Consider the following 23,426-nt stretch of genomic DNA (forward strand, 5'->3'; position numbering starts at 1 on the left):
GACCATACCACCGCCATCACAAACTTCTGCAGCATAGGTGACTGAGACAATTGCAGACATCACATACAAAGATTACAGATGAAGAATCTGGATAAAGACCATGCTAGTGAATCCACACAAAGCCAAAGCCAACTCTCAAATGAATGCACCATTCCCAATGACACCCTTGGAATCATCTATGGGGAGAAAAAAAAAAAAAAACTTTTCTGTGAAAGTTACTTCACAAAATCTGATACCAATAAAAAAGAACACAAGTCTCCAGTAATAGACTCCAAAGAAAGGGATATTTACAAAATGTCTGAAAATAAATTCAAAATAATGATCTGAAGGTAACTCAGAGAGATACAATACAGACAAATAATTCCAGGAAATCAGGAAAACAATTTATGATCTGAATGAAAAATCCAATAGATATCATTAAAAAGAGAACCAAACAGAAATCTGGCGTCTAAAAAATTCAATGAATAAAATTTAAAAATGCAATAGAGAGTTTCGGCAACATCCTAGACCAAGAAGTAAAATAATTTCTGAACTTTAACACAGGTCTTTTAAAATAACCTAGTCAGAGGAAAAAAATAAACAATTAAAAAGACAAAAGAAAGCCTATGACACTTGTGTGATGGCATTAAGCAAACAAAGTCACATTATAGGAATGTCAAAATAATGAAGAAAGGCACAAAAAACCTACTTAACAAAATAATAGCTGAAAACTTTCAAGTCTTGAGAGATATGGACACTCAGATTCAGGAAACTCAAAATTACCCAAAAAGATTCAATCGAAAAAAATCCTCACTAACATACATTATAATCAAACTGTTAAAAGTCAAAAGCAAAAGAGAGGATTCTAAAAATTGCCAGGGAAAAATGTCAAGTCACCTACAAGGGAATACCCATTAGAATATCAGATTTCTCAAGAGAAACTTCCCAGGCTAGGAAGAGAGGATGAGATGATATATACAAAATGCTGAGGAAAAAAAACAAAAATAGTCATCCAAGAGTTCTGTATCTAGAAAAGCTATCCTTCAGAAAGGAAGGAGAAATAAAGATCTTCATAAACAAGTAAAAACAGGGAATTCATCACCACACACTGGCTTTATAGCAAATGCTTAAGAGAGTGCTACAAATGGAAATGAAAGAACAATAATTATTACCATAAAATGCATGAAAGTATAAAACTCACTAATATAGATAAACTATAATCATACTCAGAATAACTCAATGCTATAATGGTGCCATGTAAATCTTTCAATCCTCTAGTGTGAAGATTTAAAGTCAAAAAGGTCCAAAACATCAACAGCAACAATTAGTGGCTAAGGGACACACAAAAAATAAAGATGTAAATTAAGGCAATTAAAATACAAATTATAGGGAGAGGAAAAAAGTCCAGAGTATTTTTATGTAACCAAAGTTAAGTTGTTATCAGCTTAAGATAGTCCATTATAACTACAAGATTCTTTATGTGAGCTTTTTGGTAACCACAAAGAATGAACATATACCAGATATGCAAATGAGAAAGACAAAACAAAGATTCGCACTAGAGGAAACCACCCAACCACAGAAGTAAACAAGGAAAAAGGAAACAAGGGATCAAAACACAAATGGCAGGAATAAGGCCTTACTTATCAATAATAACCTTGAATGAAAATAGATTAAATTCTGCAATTAAAAGATGTAGAGTGGCTGAATGGACAAAAGCAACAAGACCCAAGTACATGATACCTACAAGAGATTCACCACACTGTTAAAGAAAAATATAAAATGAAAGTGAAAAAATGGAAAAAAACTATTCCATACAAACAAAACCAAAAGTGAGTAGGAGTAGCCACACTTACATAAGATATAATAGACTTTAACTCAAAATCCACAAAAACAGACAAAGAAAGTCATTATATAATAATAAAGGGATAAATCAATAAGAGGATATAGCTATTGTAAATATATACGTACCCAACACCAGAACTTCCAAATATATAAAGCAAATATTATTAGATCTTAAAAGAGAGATAGAGAGATAAGTTAAATAATAGGAGGGGACTTCAACATTCCATTTTCAATAATCATGCCATCGAGACAAAAAATTAAGACAGAAATATCAAATCTAAACTATACCAGAGGTCAAATGGACCTACCATACATTTATTAAGACAGAAACAGATTTAAAATATACTGGAGTCCAAAGGGAGGTAACATACATTTACAGAACATTGCATCTAATAGCTGAATACACATTCTTCTCAACTGCACACAGAACATTCTCCAGGATGGATCATATGTTAGGCCACAAAACAGATCTTAGCAAATTTCAGAAGAGAGACATCATAACAAGTATCTTTAAAGACCACAATGGTATAAAAATAGAAATTAACAACAAGAAAAACTTCAGAAATCTTACAAATACATGGAAGTTACACAACATGCTCCTAAATAACCAATGCATCAATGAAGAAATTTAAAAATTCCTTGAGATAAATAAGAAGGGAAACACATCATACCAAAACCTAGGAAATAGAGGAAAAGCGATTCTGAGAGAAAAGTTCATAGCAATAAATGGCTACATCCAAAAAAGTAGAAAATAACTTCCAATTGCAAAAGGGTAGCATATAAGCAAGCTGGGTTCATTTCTCCCACAGAAAACCAAAACTTAATATGCAATACTGAGAATATCACCGCCAATATCCAGAATTCAAATATGAAGATGAGTAAGTTCCAGGGATCACAGAGAACTGAAAAAAAACGTCAAGCATATGGTAAGGAAATGAAATTTCCATATCTTCAGTACCCCTCTCCACAATCCACCTAGCACCAAAAGCACAGAAAACTTCCCTGACGCAATTTCTATATTCAAAAAAAACAAAAAACAAAAAACCATGAGATTGAGGTGTACAACAAATCTTCTCCACCATCTTGTGTTCCCTGGCAGAAGACACGTCCCTGCCTCAACCCACAGGAAGCCTTGTGAGTGCATGAAAAGAGAAATATCCCTGAGGACAGCCAGAAACAAAGGTGGGAAGCAGGACTACCATCCCCAGCCCTGGAAACTCTGCTCTGTAACTCAGCCAAAGAAGAGGCCAAATCAGACTTGCTTTTTAGCAGCACCATGCTGTAGGAGGTATATTCTTCAAGTTTCCTGGTCACAAATCCCACACTGCCAGGGTGGCCCCTGTGGGACCTCTCCCATTTGGGCCAGCAGTGCTTCAATTGTTTGCTAGAGCCAAAGCAATGCTGGGCTGTCATCTAGTGCCAAAAAGGAGGAAGCAACCTAGCAGGAAAAATAAGGAAATAAGAAATTCAACATGTAAATTACAAAGAATCTCTCATCAAATGTACCCAATTTAAAAAAAAATCTAGACAGAGAAGACTGAAATAAATAATACTGCAATGTAAAGACATAGAGGTACATCTACAAGAAACAACAGCCAACACGGAACCATGTCCCCCCCACCCCAGACAAAGCAATGAACCAGTGACTGACCCTAACAAGATGGCAATTTGTGAGTTCTCTGACCAAGAATTCAAAATAGCTGTTTTAAGGAAACTCAGCGGTGTTCAAGATAACATAGAAAAGTAATTCAGAGTTTTATGAGAAATTTAACAAATATCAAAATAATTTTTAAAAATCAAACAGAAACATTGCAACTGAGAAATACACATTTGCTGAACTGAACTGCTAGAAGAAAATGTTGGAGGAACTCTCCAGAACATTGGTCTGGACAAATACATTTTGTGCAAGACCTCAAAAGTACAGGCAATACACTTTGGTAGGCCAAGACGGCCAGATCACTTGAGCTCAGGAATTCTAGGTCAGCCTGGCCATTATGGTGAAATCCATCCTTCTAAAACTACAAAAATTAGCCGGGCATGGTGGTGCATGCCTATAGACCCAGCTACTCAGGTGGCTGGGGCAGGAGTATCCTTGGAACCCAGGAGGCAGAGGTTGCAGTGAAAGCCACTCCACTCCAGCCTGGGCAACAGAGTGAGATTCCATCTCAAAAAAATAAAACAAAAAAAAGTACAGGCAATAAAATCATAAAAAATGGACAAATGGAATTACATCAAGCTAAAAAGCTCCTACACAGCAAAGGAAACAATCAACAAAGTGAAGAGACAACCCACAGAATGAGAGAAAATATTTGCAAACTATCCATATGACAAGGGATTAATAGGATTAATAACCAGAACATATAAAAAGCTCAAACGGCCGGGCGCGGTGGCTCAAGCCTGTAATCCCAGCACTTTGGGAGGCCGAGACGGGCGGATCACGAGGTCAGGAGATCGAGACCATCCTGGCTAACACGGTGAAACCCTGTCTCTACTAAAAAATACAAAAAAACTAGCCGGGTGAGGTGGCGGGCGCCTGTAGTCCCAGCTACTCAGGAGGCTGAGGCAGGAGAATGGCGTGAACCGGGGAGGCGGAGCTTGCAGTGAGCTGAGATCCGGCCACAGCACTCCAGCCTGGGTGACAGAGCGAGACTCCGTCTCAAAAAAAAAAAAAAAAAAAAAAAAAAAAAAACTCAAACAACTCTATAGCATAAAGACAAATAATCCTATTTAAAGATGGGCAAGAGATCTGAACAGACATTTTCTAAAAATAAGACATACAAATAGTCAACAGATATGTTAAAAAATCTTCAACATAATTAATCTTCAGAGATATGCAAATTAAAGCCACAGTAAGATATCTCACTCCAGTTGGAATGGCGGCTTTCATCAAAAAGGGAATAATTTACACTGGCAAAGATATGGAGAAAAGGGAACCTTCATATAAAGTTTAAGGAATGTAAATTAGTACAGCCACTGTGGAAAACTGCATGGAGTTTCTTTTAAAAAATTACAAATAGAACTACCATGTGATCCAAAAATTCCACCACTGGGTATGTATCCACAGGAAATGAAATCAGTATATCGGAGAGATATCTGGACTCTAATGTTTATTGCAGCACTATTTACTATATTCAAAATATAGAATCAACCTCAATGTCTAACAGATGTATCAAGAAAATGTGGTGCATGGGTGTACATTGTGTGTATGTGTATATACATACACATACACATATTGTGTATTTGTGTCCAGAATTGGTGGGTTCCCGGTCTCGCTGACTTCAAGAATGAAGCCACAGACCCTCACTGTAAGTGTTACAGTTCTTAAAGATGATGTGTCTGGAGTATGTTCCTTCAGATGCTCAGATGTGTCCAGAGTTTCTTCATCCTGGTGGGTTCGTGGTCTTGCTGGCTTCAGGAGTGAAGCTGCAAACCTTTGCAGTGAGTGTTACAGCTCATTGTTACAGCTCATAAAGGTGGCACATCTGAAGTTGTTCCTTTCTCCTGGTGGGTTCCTGGTCTCACTGGTTTCAGAGGTGAAGCTGCAGACCTTCCCGGTGAGTGTTACAGCTCATAAAGGCAGTGTGGATTCAAAGAGTGTGCAGCAGCAAGATTTATTGTGAAGAGCAAAACAACACAGCTCCCACAACATGGAAGGGGACCCAAGCGGGTTGCCACTGCTGGCACTGGTGGTCTGCTTTTATTGCCTTATTTGGCCCCACCCACATCCTGCTGATTGGTCCATTTTACAGAGTGCTGATTGGTGTGTTTACAAACCTTTAACTAGACACAGAGCACTGATTGGTGCATTTACAATCCTTTAGCTAGACAGAAAAGTTCTCCAAGTCCCCTACCCCATTAGCTAGCCACAGAGTGCTGAATGGTGGGTTTACAAACCTTTACCTAGACACAGAGCGCTGATTGGTGCATTTATAATCCTTTAGCTAGACACAAAAGTTCCCCAAGTCCACACCCGATTAGCTAGACACAGAGCACTGATTGGTGTGTTTACAATCCTTTAACTAGACAGAAAAGTTCTCCAAGTCCCCACCTGACCCAGAAGCCCAGCTGGCTTCACCTCCCATATTCATATGCGTGTATATATACACACAGGCAATATGTATATATATGGGTGTATGTATATACCACTTATGGTATATATGCATGTGTGTATATATATACACATACACATATGTGTGTGTATATATACACATACACATATGTGTGTGTATATATATACATACACATATGTGTGTGTATATATACATATATGTGTACATATACTGTATACATACATGTATACAGTATATATACATACACATATATATGCACCACATATGGTATACACACATATATATGCAGATTGTGTGCATGCACATACGTACACACAATGTATAGTATTCCATTCCATATTTATATACACACACAATGGAATACTATTTAGCCATAAAACAGTATAAAGTCCTGTCATTTTTAACAATATGGATGAACCTGGAAGACATTAATCTTTTTTTTTTTTTTTTTTTTTTGAGATGGAGTCTCACTCTGTCGCCTAGGCTGGAGTGCAGTGGCGCGATCTTCTCGGTTCACTGCAAGCCCCACCTCCTGGGTTCACCCCATTCTCCTGCCTCAGCCTCCGGAGTATCTAGGACTACAGGTGCCCACCGCCACGCTCAGCTAATTTTTTGTATTTTGAGTAGAGATGGGGTTTCACCGTGTTAGCCAGGATGGTCTCGATCTCCTGACCTCATGATCTACCTGCCTTGGCCTCCCAAAGTGCTGGGATTACAGGCGTGAGCCACTGTGCCTGGCCCTGGAAGACATTATTCTTAAGTAAAGTAAGCCAGATGTAGAAAGACGAACACTGCATTATATCACTCACATTTGGAATCTAAAAAACAAAATTGATTTCATAGAAATACAGGGTATAATAGTGGTTACCAGAGGCTGCGGAGAGTAGGACAAAAGGAGGCACTGGAAGAGGTTGGTCAATGACACAAAGTTACAGTTAGACAGTAAGAATAAGTTCTGGTGTTCTTTATACAGTAGGGTGGCTATAGAAAATAACAACGCAGTGAATATTTCAAGCTAGTTAGAAGAAAGGATTTTTGAATGCTATCACCACAAAGAAATGATAAATGTTTAAAGTGAGGTATATGGTAATTACTCTGATTGGATCGTCATACAATGTATACATGTATTAAAATATCACAGTGGGCCAGGCAAGGTGGCTCATGCCTGTAACCCCAGCACTTTGAGAGGCTGAGGCAGGAGGTTTGCTTTAGCCTAGACTGCACAACATAGCAAGACCCTGTCTCTTCAAAATATCAAAAAATGAGCCAGGTATGGTGGCCAGTATCTCTGGTTCCAGCTACTCAGGAGGCTGAGGTAGGAGGGTCATTTGAGCATGGGAGTTTAAGGCTGCAATGAGTCATGATTGTGCCACTGCACCCCAGCCTGGGCAACACAGTGAGACCCTGTCTCCAAAATAAACAGATAAATTAAAAAAATTAAAATATAAAAACTAAACAAAATCACACTGCAACCCATAAATATATAATTATTATGCATCAGCTATAAATAAAAAATAAATAATGAAAAAATACTCACTAGATGTGAGAGAGATGACGATACAAAAATAGTAAAATGAGACAAACATATACAAATGCTAAATTATGGCATATATAAGTGGCTTTGAGAAAGAAAATAGATAAATTTTGTTTGGATAATCAAGTAAGTCTCCCTAAAACACTTATATTTGGAATGGGTCTCAAAGGTTGCAAAGAATAGATACGCCAATGTAGGTAAAAGTGTCTAGACAAAAACAATAGAATAAATATAAGCCTATAATCTTGAAAGTACCATGTTTTTGACGAGTGAATGGACTAGTAGGTGAAGATATTCTTACAGTAACCCAGAGTTTAGAGCTTAATGCAATGCACCTATGTTATATTCATCTTTGAACGCCTAGATTCTCTCATATACTGGTACCCGCCCCACAGTAAAATAATTGAGGGAAGAAAGAAAGGAGGAAAGGAGGGATGGAAGAAGGGAAAGAAGGAAGATATCAGGCATAAGCACCAATCTGAACAGACGTCTCAGAAGTGTCAACTTTGAATCCAGGTTCAAATAAGTCAACTTTAAAATGAAGAAGAAAATTATATATACATATATACATACTGAAGAAATAAGAACACTGACTATGTATAATGATTTTAAGGAATTGTTCATTTTCATTCATGGTAGTGGCACTGTGGTTATATTTTTAAACTCCTTACCTTATATAGATTGATGCTAAAGCTATCTATAAATAAAATGATATAATGTTGGTAGTACTTCAAAATAATTTCATAAAAAAGGGCAAATAGTGGGTTAGAATACAAATAAAACTGTATTATCCATGTATAGATAGCTGTTACAAACAATTGATGGATACATGGAGGTTCACAATATATTTTCTTTATTTACGAATAAGCTTGAAATGCTGTATGATAAATGTTAGCAAGAAAGAATAAATGCCTTTAGAAAACTTTTGATAAAATATTCTGCAGAGTTCTACAGTAAAATAAATGTTCTACAATAATTTTTACTATGAAAAACTGCTTCATGTAAATTATGCCAGCAGATTTTACCCCTACAAGTAGTATTTAATTTTTATAAGAATACTTTCATGTATTTTTCTAAAATAAAAAATCAAATTTAGAAAGTAAAATATTCAATTTGAAATTGTTATGTCACCTTTTACTCCAAAATATTCCTCTACCTTCTTTACATGTCTATTAAATTTTTGAGTAATTAAATTATATTTTGGCTATAAGCAAGAATATTCACTCAATATATATGTGTTCAATGCCCCCTACATGGCAACAATGTGTACAATATATGAATAAGGCATAGCGCCTACTCTTAAAGAATGCATTAGTCAGTGAAAGAGCTTAGTGTCATTGGTCAGTTAAAGATTTATTCATTTTAATGGCTGGGTTGAGCATGCCCCTAGGTTCTTACAACTTTGACCTGAAAATATAATATTAAAAGGGTTTAGTTATCAGAATCAAATGAATATCATTTTTTAGTGAAACCCATGGAGAGCAACAGTCAATTATACGTCTAGAGAAACTTCTGAAAGCATGTATCGTAATTTCAAACTATGACCATTACAGATAAACTTTTGGAAACATTTAGAGTATTTCTTAGTTTACCTTTATATAAAAGTTGATGTTTTAGGTCTGACTAACTCAAATAGGCATCCATGCAAATACCAAAAATTAAACACTGAAGAATTCTACCTTCCTAATTTAAAGAATTTTTAAAAGTTTATCAAACCCCAATTGTTCCATTTGATCCAGACTCTATACACAGAATTCAGAATTACAGAATTTAAGAGTATCTCTCTGGCTCCCTGTCTACTTTTTTTTCCCGCTTAGATGAAAATAATCTGAGATATTTTAGGTTAAAAAAATATGTATCCTTCAGCTTGTTAATTTTGAGCCACCACAATTCAGAGTGATTCATTGAAGCCGTGAATAAAGAATGTCACTGAAATACTGAGACGGCCTGAAACACTTTAGAAATTAATGGACTGACTGTGATATACTGGTGCCTCTTTCATGCATCTATAATTGGAGTGCCAATTTATTTCCAATCATTTCAAGCACTGTAATTATAAAACATCATCGTTGCCTGTTTAACACTCAGATGGGAAGCTGCCACATGAATGCTAGCCAGGGACCAATATTTTGCAACTGAGATGTGAACAAAACATGAGAAAATATGAGGCCTATTCTGTTTTTCAAAGTATGAACCTTAGTCAAGGTGGGCAGCATTCAAGGAGGCAGTAGAGCTGTTTTTGTTTGTTTGTTTGTTTGTTATTTTTGAGACGGAGTCTCGCTCTGTCGCCCAGGCTGGAGTGCAGTGGCCTGATATCTTGGCGCACTGCAAGCTCCGCCTCCCGGGTTCACGCCATTCTCCTGCCTCAGCCTCCCAAGTAGCTGGGACTACAGGCGCCCGCCACCACTCCCGGCCAATTTTTTCTATTTTTAGTAGAGACGGGGTTTCACCATGTTAGCCAGGATGGTCTCAATATCCTGACCTCGTGATCCGCCCACCTCGGACTCCCAAAGTGTTGGGATTACAGGCTTGAGCCACTGCGCCCGGCCTGAAATTCTCTTTTATAACACCGTTCACATTCATCAGTTTCTTCCCATCCCACTTCTACCAGGTAAACAACATCTTCAGCCTAACTTCCCTCTATTCTCTACCTAAACTCTAATGAAGAATTAAATTTTCTCAAAACACCTTTAAGTATGCCACAAAACCCTCTCCAAAGCTTTCAATTATTCCTCATTGTGTGAAATATAATATACCCCTCATTACCTGGTATTTAGAAACCTACACAATTCATTTATAATATACATTTGTGAACTTCTTTCTACTATTGTGAAATAAATGCTGTTCTGTAAAAAGCAATTAATAATTAGTGTGATTTTTGAGTTGTAATATTTGCAAAATTTGAATTTCAATTCATCAAATATTTAGTATTAATTTAAGTGCCATATTTTCATACTCATTATTAAAATGATAATGGGAGTTTTATGGGTACATAAAATTGTAATAATGGTAACTACTTTAACAGTGAGTTAGGAAATAATTATATATCATTAAATCAATAAGAAAATTGAAAGCTTATAAGAGAGGGTATGAAATAGAAAAGGTTCTGTAGGATAGGCAGAGGGGAGGGGGAGAGTTTTAACCAAAATGCATATTCAAAGCTCACATTCCTCCCTAGGAACAGCAAAATCGACTAAGCACTCTGGTCCCAATTATAGCAACTAAGAAGATAGTAATACAATCTTTGTTTTGATCTTGGCTGATAAACAGCAATCCATGTGAACTATACAAAGCTGGGTCATAACAGTAACTAAGTAGTGGTAAATTTATATGGATAATTAGAATAGTGATTGCTGATATCAATTTATATGAGGAATCTTGTTATTAGTAGTAAAGCACAATGGAAATCATGAATCGTGATTAATATAAGTAAATCTATAATTGAATTTATACGGATGGTCTAATTAGAAAGATAATCTAAAACCATAAATTTGCTGTGAAAAGGAAAGACAGAGGGAACTAAAACTATTTAGTCCCTGTGTGTGCTCCCAATGCTGCCAGCTCTTCATATTCAGTATTTCACTTTAACCTCACGAAAGCCTTAAATTATCAGAGGTGAGCAAAAAAGCTCATCAAAAATAAACAATTTGTTAAAGGTCAATCAGCTAGTAGATTCAGAACTGTCATTTGAACGCAGGTCTTCCAGACTCAAAAGTTCTGTCTTTCATTTCACTAAACTTTGAAAGGAAATGATAAACAACTGACTAAAGAAGATAGAAACTGAAATTTGGACATTTTATATTCTCAAGCAATAATAAGCTGAGGAGAAAGTATTTTACAGAGAGGAACTTTGAAAAGAGTAGTGGTTCCTTTCTTGTGGACCAAGCAACCATTCATCCATTGATCTATGTATCCATTCATCCACTGACACTACCACTGAAGCTTCCAACCATTCCACTGTGACACTAACCAGACACTCTGGATGCATTTTGGTAAAGATTAATTATCAGAACAGAAGGGGCAACTTTGTTATTGGACATGAATGTGGCTGTGAGTATGCCTATGGATAAAAACAGATAAGAAAACAACTGCTGAACATCAGAATTCTAAATACTTTTGCCTTTTACTGTAAGTCGTCTTCTTTATTGCATTACTAAAATGTATGTATATTATATTTTTACTTTACATGTGTTCACCATATTTTCTAATTTTCCAAGGAGGAAACAAACTAATATAGTATAGATCATCTTGGAGCACAAAAATAGACTGTGTACAACAGGGGGGAAAAAAGGGATTAGTAATTACCTGTGTGTGTGTGTTTTTTTTTTAAGTATTTAAAACTAGTAGTTCCATCTGGGCACAATGGCTCACATCTGCAATCCCAACACTTGGGAGGCTGAGGTGGGCAGATCACTTGAGGCCAGAAGTTTGAGACCGGGCTAGCCAACATGGCAAAACCCCATCTCTACTAAAAATACAAAAAAAAAAAAAAAAAAAGCTGGATGATGTGGCACATGCCTGTAATCACAGCTACTCAGGAGGCAAAGTCAGGAGAATTGCTTGAACCCGGAAGACAGAGGCTACAGTGAGCTAAGATTGCACCACTGTACTCCAGCCTGGGTGACAGAGTGAGATTCTGTCTCAAAAAAGAAACAAAAAGACTAGTTCTTTCCTTCATAGAAAAATAAACTCTACTTTAAAAAAATCATTAATTTCAAAGACCCATGAGCTTGGAAAACAGGAAATACCTTATTAATACCCTTGGTACTTAGTATTCCACTAAGATGTCAATTATGTCTCTCATGCTACGTTGTTAACATAGTATGACAATGTTAGAGGATGAATAAATAAATGACCACGTTTAGAGTTCTAATTAATGCATTTATAGTCAGGTGAGTTACAAAATATGTCTGTTCAATTTTTGCTGGTCAGTTTTCAAATTTTTTTAAATCAATCACTGGAAAAAATTCAGAAGACAAAATTTTCAACTCAAATTAGGGAGATGTTACTGAGGACAATAGACTGAAACATCTCAACATTCTTGTAAAGCAAGTCAAATTACCATGATGAAATTTAATGAAGATAAATGTAAACAATCCACTAAGCCTCTAAAAATCAAATACACACGTACATTATGATTAAGACATTAAGTAATTGCCAGTTATATATGAAAAGCCTAGACAAAAGTTGACAGTAAGCTCAATAAGAGCCAATATTATGATATCAAAACAGCTCATTTAATCTTAGACTACAGTATTAGAAATGCAATACACAAATAGAACTATATTCCTACTGTATTTTGTGCTGACTACATACATAAAGTATTACTTTCATGTATGGGCAAAATATTTAGTGAGGTACATTAAAAACAACATATAGAAACAAAGTCAAAAAACAAATAATTAAGACGACCTTAAAAAAAAAAAAGAAAAAAAACTAATGCTGTGCTCACATATTAGAAAGACGGCAACATAAAAGCTGAGCTACCCAGAGGCAGAGAGCAGACCTAGGACAAATGCAGGTGAAGGGAATACATTTCAGTGACCTTTTTGGAGAGGCAGTGAATTCTTAGACATTGAGATAGCTGAAAAAATCGGGTTTCTATCAAATGGTTTGCACTACATCTATAGAGGTGATTATAAAGCTTTTTCACCTGAACAGAAACATGTTATATTACATTAATTGATTCTTAAAGTGTTAAGCAAGTGATATACTCTTGAAATAAATCTGGTTGGTCATGCTATATCATCTTTTTTATGTATTACTAATCTTAATTTATTATTTAGTTTAGGATTTTTCCCTCCATATTTATTTTTTTCTTAATTCTCACAATAGCAAACTCAGTCTGGTTTTGTTCATAGATGAGGAATCTGAGTCTCACAAAGCTTATTAGGCATTTAGTCAAGGTCACATAGTGAGCAAATACAGTAGTTGGACTTCAACCCAGATTTGTCTTGTTCCAAGATTTGGATTCTTCCCATTATATTACACATAAACCAGCATCTTTCTGGTTCTAGAAATGTCAAGGATAAATCAAGTGCAAATTATTCACACAAGACACACACAGCATGTCCCAATCCTATTTTCCTTGTGTATTCTCACAATATGACAGTACATGTCAAATTAATAGGAAGGCAAAATGGTTAATGCAAAGGGCAAAGACACTAGACTTTTAAATTCTGGCTCTCTCACTAATGAGCCACACAATCTTAGCTTCCCTGGGTCTTCAATTTTTTAATCTAAGAAATGAAGCTAAGACTTCCAGTTTCTGGTTTGACATGTTAAAATCTTGGAAATCATCACCCTATCCTACCAAGTAAAAAGCTGAACAAACTAAAAATACAACTCTTCTTAGATTTATTACAAAAATTAGGTCACAGAAGCCAGGCGCGGTGGCTCACGTCTGGAATCCTAGCACTGTGGGAGGCTAAGGAGGGCAGATTGCCTGAGCTCAAGAGTTCAAGACCAGCCTGGTCAACATGGTGAATGAAACCCTACTCTAAAATACAAACCCTACTAACATACAAAAAATTAGCCAGGCGTGGCAGCGTGCGCCTGTAGTCCTGGCTACTCCGGAGGCTGAGGCAGGAGAATTGCTTGAACCCTGGAGGCAGAGGTTGCAGTGAGCTGAGATCATGCCACTGCACTCCATCCTGGACAAGAGAATGAGACTCAGTATTCAAAAAAATTCTTTTTTAAAAGAAAGAAAGAAAAAGAAAAGAAAAATTAGATCACAGAACAAACTGCTGCCCCCAAAATTGGAGAGACAAATGGGCCCATACAGGGTAACACGACTTCACAGAGCAGAAATCCATAAGCAGAAACCTCCATGGGAACCACTATCAGGTAGAAAAACCTGAGCTATAATTGATAAATTATTGAAGTCAGTGTGGACAAGCCAGAGAGATTAAAAAAATATATAGGAGGACCAAGTCACATGGGAAACCTACATTTTGAGGGTTTTACCTCCATACCTCCAGAATATCTACCAGGCTCTCACAAGAAATACTGTAGAAAATTTTCCTTATGCTTCCTGCATAGGGAAGGTAAAAGTAACCTTTTGAAATATGCCAGACCATCTCTTCTTAACACACACAAACACACACAAAAAAACTATTCCTATACTAGAGTCTAAAGTACTAAAGTATTGGGAGTTTTATGAGAGCCTAACTAAATTACTGGAAGAGAAATATCCAACTCCAGCCTGCTCTAGCCTCCCATGTGAGAGAACTGAAAAACTCAACCCCAGTCCTCTCTAGACTTTTATGTAAAGGAAGGGATACATTATATAGCATCCAACTCTAGCCATTATGTTTCACCTAGGCAAGTGAAAAATAATAGAGGAGCACTTGTGAAGTTCACAGTCCAGGGCAGAGGCTCATCCAAAGACTACAATCTAATCATAGGACTATAGAATGGTTTCCTTTGCCCCACGCCTTACCACATAAGTAAAGGCTGATTTATTACAGTTTTCTTCATCCAGTACATCATGTCAACAAATAATTATAAGGCAACTCAAAGACAAAACCACATTTTGAAGAAACAGCAAGCAACAGACTCCAAATCAGATATGACAGGGATGTTGAAATTATCAGACTGGGAATTTAAAACAAGCCCATTAATATGCTAAGGGCTCTAATGGATAAACTAGGCAACATGTTAGAATAGATGGGCAATGTACGCACAGAGATGAAAATTCTAAACAAATCAAAACGAAATGCTGGGGATTTAAAATACTACAGCAGAAATAAAGAATGTATCTGATGGGCTCATTAGTAGACTGTACATAGCTGAAGAAAGAACCTCATCATCTTGAAGACACATCAATAGAAACTCAAAAGAAAAGAAAAGAGAAAAAAAAACTGAAAAAAAATCCCACAATATCCAAGAACTGTAGGACTGAAAACAATGAAATATATCCATAAGGGGAATACCAGAGAAGAAAGAAGAGAAGAGAAGAGAAGAGAGAAGGAAGGGAACAAAGAAGGAAGGAAGGAAGGAAGGAAGGAAGGAAGGAAGGAAGGAAGGAAGGAAGGAAGGAGGGAGGGAGGGAGGGAGGGAGGGAGGGAGGGAGGGAGGGAGGGAGGGAGGGAGGGAGGGAAGGGAGGGAGAGGGAGAGAGGAAGGGAGGGAGGGAAGGGGAAGGGAGGGGGAAAGGAGGGAGGAAGACAGAGAGGGGGAGGGAGGAATGAAGGAAGGAAGGAAATATTTGAAGCAATAATGACTAAGAATTTCTCAAAGCTTTAATTTAGGAAGCTCAGAAAATGACAATCAGGGTAAATGATGAAAAAAGATATTAAGGAATATTCTACTTAAATTAGAAATAAAGATAAAATAAATTCTTAAAAGAAACCAAAGGAAAAAGATCTTACTTTTTGAAAAGCAAAGATAGGAATTACATCTACCTTCTCCTCAGAAACCATGCAAACAAGGCAAGTGGAGTGTAATGTTTAAATTGTTTAGAGTAAAAATCACCAATCTAGAATCCTGTCTTGAACATTATCCTTTAAAAATGAAGTACAGGCCGGGTGCGGTGACTCACGCCTGTAATCTCAGCACTTTGGAAGGCCGAGGCAGGCAGATCACGAGGTCAGGGTATGGAGACCATCCTGGCTGATACAGTGAAACCCCATCTCTACTAAAAATACAAAAAAATTATCCGGGCGTGGTGGCGGGCGCCTGTAGTCCCAGCTACTGGGGAGACTGAGGCAGGAGAATGGCATGAACCCAGGAGGTGGAGCTTGCAGTGAGCCCAGATCGTGCCCCTGCACTCCAGTCTGAGCGACACAGAGAGACTCTGTCTCAAAAAAAAAAAAAAAGTACAAATAAGTCTTTCTCAGACAAGAATGAGAATTTGTTGACAGTAGACCATTCTTACAGGAAATGTTAAAGAAGTTGTCAGAGAAACAGACACATGAAAAAATGCTCATCATCACTCGCCATCAGAGAAATGCAACTCAAAACCACAATGAGATACCATCTCACACCAGTTAGAATGGCGATCATTAAAAAATCAGGAAACAACAGGTGCTGGAGAGGATGTGGAGAAATAGGAACACTTTTACACTGTTGGTGGAACTGTAAACTAGTTCAACCATTGTGGAAAACAGTGTGGTGATTCCTCAAGGATCTAGAACTAGAAATACCATTTGACCCAGCCATCCCATTACTGGGTATATACCCAAAGGATTATAAATCATGCTGCTATAAAGACACATGCACACGTATGTTTATTGTGGCACTATTCACAATAGCAAAGACTTGGAATCAACCCAAATGTCCATCAGTGACAGACTGGATTAAGAAAATGTGGCACATATACACCATGGAATACTATGCAGCCATAAAAAAGGATGAGTTTGTGTCCTTTGTAGGGACATGGATGCAGCTGGAAACCATCATTCTCAGCAAACTATCACAAGAACAGAAAACCAAACACCGCATGTTCTCACTCATAGGTGGGAATTGAACAATGAGATCACTTGGACACAGGAAGTGGAACATCACACACCGGGGCCTATTGTGGGGAGGGGGGAGGGAGGAGGAATAGCATTAGGAGATATACCTAATGTAAATGATGAGTTAATGGGTGCAGCACACCAACATGGCACATGTATACATATGTAAGAAACCTGCACGTTGTGCACATGTACCTTAGAACTTAAAGTATAATCATAATAAAAATAAATAAATAAAAAGAAGTTGAAAAAGAAAAGAAAAATAATTTGCTCAGAAACTTGGGTGTATATAAATGAAGAGGACTAGAGAAGAAATAAATGAAGGTGAAATCAGAACTTTTTTCTTACTTGATTTGACAGACAACAGTTTATTCAAAATGCATATATGTGTGTGTGTGTGTGTGTGTGTGTGTGTGTGTGTATATATGCATGCTCAGGTGTGAGTAAAATAAATGACACCCACGAGAAAAGAAAAAACAAAGGGATTGGTGTTATTTCACTATTATAAGGTATGTGCACAATCCATGAAGCAGTATAGAGTTATTTCAAAGTGGACATGCATTCATTACAAATGTGTATCACAAACTTTAAGGCAACCACAAAGACATTTTTTTAAAAGTATAATTAATATGCTAATAAAGGAGATAAAATTTAATTATGTAAAAATGCTGGATTAAAACCACAAAAAGAAGCTGGACGTGATGGCTCACGCCTGTAATTTCAGCACTTTGGGAGGCCGAGGCAGGCGGATCACAAGCTCAGGAGTTTGAGATCAGCCTGGCCAATATGGTGAAACCCCATCTCTACTAAAAATACAAAAATTAGCCGGGTGTGGTGGCAGGTGCCTATAGTCTCAGCTACTCAGGAGGCTGAGGCAGGAGAATAGCTTGAACCCTGGAGGCAGAGGTTGCAGTGAGCTGAGATTGCGCCACTGCACTCCAGCCTGGGCAAAGGGCAGAGAACAAAAATAGGAACAAACGTAAAGGGCAGAAAACCAAAAAAAGAAGTAACAAAATGATGTATATTAATCCAACTATATAAATAATTACATTAAACATCAATTATCTAAATAAACAGATTAAAATAGAGTGGATCAAAAAACAAAAGCCAGTTATACATTGTCTAAAAGGAACCTGCTTTAAATATAAAGACACATTATACATTAAAAGTAAAAGACGGAGAACAATATACCATGCTAATAGTAAACAAAAGAAAGCTGTAGTGGCTATATTAATTTCAGACAGAACAGACTTTGGAATAAGGAAAGTTATCATAGATAAGGAGGATCATTATGTAATGATAAAGAAGTCAGTTCTCCAGAAGACTTAATTATATGTGCCTAACAAGAGTGTGTCAAAATATGTGGGGCAAAAATGACGAAAACTATAAGGAGACAGAGATAAATCCGCAGTTACAGTTTGAGGTGTCATCACCCCTCCATAAAAAAAAAATGCACAGCTCCAACAAGCAGGAAATCATTAAGAACATAGTTTAAACAGCACCATCAAACAACTAGATACAATTTCATCTATAGACTGCTATATTAAAGAACAGCAAATTACATGTTCTCCTTACTTTCACATAGAACATGAACCAAGATAGACCACATTCTCAGCCATTAAACACATTTTAACAGATTTTAAAGAATATAAACCACTCAATATCTGCTCTCAGACTACAATGGAATTAAACTAGAAAATAACAGAAATATAGCTGAAAAATCTCAAAATTCTTGAACATTAAACAACACACTTCTAAAGGGTCAAACAAGAAATCACAAGAGAAATTTGAAAATATTTTGAACTAGATAAAAATGAAAGTAAAACATATCAAAATTTGTGAGAATATAGCTAAAGCAGTGCTTAGAGGGATATTTGCAGCATTGAATTTATATATTAGAAAAGAATAAAAATCTAAAATCAATAATCTAAGCTTTTACCTTAGAAAAATAGAAAAAAAAAAGAGAGAAAATTAAATCCATTTTTGACAGAGTCTCTCTGTTACTCTGTTGCCCAAGCTGAAGGGCAGTGGCGCAATCTCATCTCACTGAAACCTCCAACTCCCAGTTCAAGCGATTCTCCTACCTCAGCCTCCCGAGTAGCTGGGACTACAGGCATGCGCCACCATGCCTGGATAATTTTGTATTTTTAGTAGAGACGGGGCTTCACTATGTTGGCCAGGTTGGTCTTGAACTCCTGACCTCGTGATCCGCCCACCTCGAATAAATATTAATGCAGAAATCAGTGAATTTGAAATAAGGAAACTACTAGAGAAAATCAACAAAACCAAAAATTGATTCTTTAAAAATATAAATAACATTGTAAGCCTCTAGCCAGGCTAACCAGGAAAAAAGAGAGAACATAAAGCACTAAGATTATAAATTAAAGAGAGAGCATTAATACAGATATTGTGCACATTAAAAAAATATAATACGGTGAACAATACGAATTGCCTACAAATTTTATAAACTAAACAAAAAAGACCTATTCCTCGAAAGATACAATCTACCAAGGCTCATGGAAAAGAAAGAGACAACATGAATAGGCTTCTGCCTATTAAATAAATTAAAATAATAATTAATAACCTTCCAAAAGAGAAAAACCAGTTCACTGGTGAACACTTAAGGTTGAAATTATACCAGCTCACTACAATTTTGTCAAAAAGATAGAAGCAGACAGAATACTTTCTAGCTCATTTCATGTGGCCATTATTACAGTAATATAAAAACCAAAGACATTATAAGAAAACTACAGACCAATATCTCTCATGAATACAGTTGCAAACTCCTTAACAAAATTTTAGCAAATCAAACCCAAGAATGAGTAAAAATAATTATATACTGTGAGCAAGTGGGATTTAACTCAAGTATGCAAGGTTGGTTCAACATTCAAAAGCCAATTTAATGTAATCAATCACATCAACAGGCTAAAAATGATTATATTGCATCCGGAATTGGTTCCTTCCAGTGTATTCTTGGTCTTGCTGACCTAAGAATGAAGCCATGTGCCCTCGCGGTGAGTGTTACAGTTCTTAAAGATGGTGTGGCCTGAGTTTGTTCCTTCAGATGTGACAGGAGTTTCTTCCTTTCCATGGGTTCATGGTCTTGCTGACTTCAGGAGTGAAGCCGCAGACCGTCTCAGTGAGTGTAACAGCTCTTAAAGGTGGCCTGCGTCCATTGTTGTTTGTTCCTCCCCGTGGGTTCGTGGTCTCACTGACTTCAGGAGTGAAGGGGCAGACCTTCACAGTGAGTGTCACAGCTCATAAACATAGTGCAGACTCAAAGAGTGAGCAGTAGCAAGTTTTATTGTGAAGAGCAAAAGAACAATGCAAGGGGACCAACGGGGTTGTCCCTGCTGGGTCAGGTGGCCAGCTGTTATTCCCTTATTGGCCCCACCCATATCCTGCTGATTGGTGCATTTTACAGAGTGCTTATTGGTCCATTTTACAGAGTGCTGATTGGTATGTTTACAAACCTTTAGCTAGACGCAGAGTGCTGATTGATGTGTTTTTTACAGAGTGCTCAGTGGTGCATTTACAAACTTTAGCTAGACACAGAGCATTGATTGGTGTGTTTACAATACTTTAACTAGACAGAAAAGTTCTCCAAGTCCCCGCCCAACCCAGAAGCCCAGCCGGCTTCACCTCTCAATATCAATAGGTGAAAAGAAAGCATTTGATTGGTCGGGCACAGTGGCTCACACCTGTAATTCCAGCACTTTGGGAAGCCAAGGTGGGCAGATCATGAGGTCAGGAGACCCAAACCATCCTGGCTCAGACGGTGAAACCCTGTCTCTACCAAAAATAAAAAAAAAAAATTAGCCAGGAGTGGTGGCATGCGCCTGTAGTCCCAGCTAGTCCGGAGGCTGAGGCAGGAGAATGGCTGAACCCAGGAGGCAGAGCTTATAGTGAACCGAGATCATGCCACAGTACTCCAACCTGGGTGACAGAGCAAGACTTCGTCTCAAAAATAATAAAATAATAAAATAACAATAACAATAAAATAAAAAAGCATTTGATTAAATTCATTACATATTCATGATAAAAATCTCTTAGCAAACCAGGAATAGAGCCAAATTTCCAAATTTGATGATGAACATGTACTAGAAACCTATAGCTAACATCATACTTAGACTCAGAGATTTCCCACTAAGATCAGGAACAAGGTAAGGATGTCCCTCTCACCATTTTTCTTCAGTATTACACTGGAAGCCTTAGCTAATGCAATTAGACAAGAAAATATATATTGATTTGGAAGGAAGAATTAAAAATTTATATGTTCACAGATGATGCGACTGTCTATGTAAAAAAATCTGAGACAATTAATATCCTGGAACTAATGAGCAATCATAGCAAGGTTGCAAGATATAAAGTTAATATTCAAAAATCAATTGCTTTCAAACATGCCAACAATGGACAAGAGGAATTTAAAATTAAAAACACAATACCATTTAAATTACCACACACACAAAAGAAATAGGTATAACTCTAACTGAATATATATATTTGTAATCTATATGAGGAAAACTACAAAATTCTGATGAAATAAAGAAGAATTAATTCCATATTCACCAGTAGGGTGACTGGCTATTGTCAAGTCAGTTCTTCCCAACTTTATCTATAAATTCAATGTAATCCCAATCAAAATCTCAACAAATTATTCTGTTAATATCAAAACTAATTCTAAAGATTTTTGTGAAAGGGCACAAGACCCATAATAGCCAATGCAATATTGGAAGAGAAGAACAAAGTCACAGAACTAATTCTACATGACTTAAAAGTTTTACTATAAAGCTAGAGTGATCAATATGTGTAATATTTGTGAAATAATAGACAAATAAATCAATGAAACAGAATAGTGGAACCAGAAAATGACTCACATAAATATAGCTAACAATCTTTGGCAAAGGAGCAAAGGCAAAAGTGGAGTAAAGATAATCTTTTCAACAAATGATGTTGGTACAATTATATCCACATGCCAAGAAAAAAAAAAAAAAAGGAATCTAGACAGATTTTACACCCTGAACAAAAATTAATACAAAATGGATCATAAACCTAAATCTAAAACACAAAACTTTACATCTTCTAGAAGGTAACACAGCAGAATATCTAGATGACCTTGGATATGGTGATTATTTATAAATACAGTGCCATAATCTATAAAGGAAAAATTGATAAGCTGGACTTCATTAAAATTAAAATCTTATGTTCTATAAATAACAGTGTCAGGAAATAAGAAAATAAGCCATAGATTAGGAAAAAATATATGCAAAAAATTACCTCTGATAAAGGAATGATATCCAAAATATACAAAGAACTCTTAAAACTCAACAATAGGGGCTGTTCTGCCTATGGAATAGCCATTCCTTTATTCCTTAATAACAACAACAACAAAAAACCTAAACAATAGGGAAATGAACAACCCAAATAAAATAGGTCAAAAGATCTGAACAGATACCTCATCCTAGAAGATATACAGAGTCAAATAAATTTATGAAAATATGCTCAACATCATATGTCACTAGGGAGTTGCAAATTTAAAAAATGATAAGCTATCACTACATATCTATTAGAAGGTCCCAAATCCAAAACATTGACAACACTAAATGTTTGCAAGAATATAGAGCAAAAGGAACTCTCATTCATTGCTGATGGATGTGCAAAATTGTACAACCACTTTATAAGACAGTTGGCAATTTCTTACAAAACTAAACATACTCTTACAATATAATCCAGTAATTGTGCTTCTTGGTATTTACCCATATGAGATGAAAATTACATCCACACGAAAACTTCCACACGAATGTTCAAAGCAGTTTTATTCATAATTACCAAAATGTAGAAGCAACCAAGATGTCTTTCAGTAGGTTAATGAATAAACTGTGGTATATCCAGACAATGAGCTATTATGCGGTATTAAAAAGAAATGAAAACACAGGAGGAACCTTAAATACATATTACTAAGTGAAACATACCTATCTAAAAACACTATATACCATATAATTCCAACTCTATGACACTCTGGAAAAGGTGAAATGATGGAGACAGTAAAATGATCAGAACTGAGAGGGACTAATAGATAAATAGGCTGAGCACAGAGGATTTTTAGGGCAGTGAATCTACTCTGTATACTACTAAGATGATAGATACATGTCATTATATATTTGTTAAAACCTATAGAATGTATAGCACCACAAGTGAATCCTAACATAAACATTTACTTTGGTGATAATAATATATCAGTATTATTCCACTGTAGTGCAGGATGTCCATAGTTGGAAAGCCTGCGCATGTGTGGGGGCAGAGGTGTATAGGAATCTCCACCTTCTGCTCAATTTTGCTGTGAACCTAAAACTGATACAAAAAATAAAGTTTATTTTTAAAATGAAGCTAATAGTACTTACTCTTTATGTGGCTGTGAGAATTAGAACTAACATATAGTAAGTACGGGGTGCAGAGTCTAGCTGACACATCATAGCTGCCCACTAAATGTGGGCATGTAAGGTATTCTGTATTAAACTTATCTGTATATACCTCTCCATTCTCC

This window comes from Macaca thibetana, chromosome 14 (genome assembly GCF_024542745.1).
Source record: "Macaca thibetana thibetana isolate TM-01 chromosome 14, ASM2454274v1, whole genome shotgun sequence".
Classification (NCBI taxonomy): Eukaryota; Metazoa; Chordata; class Mammalia; order Primates; family Cercopithecidae; genus Macaca; species Macaca thibetana.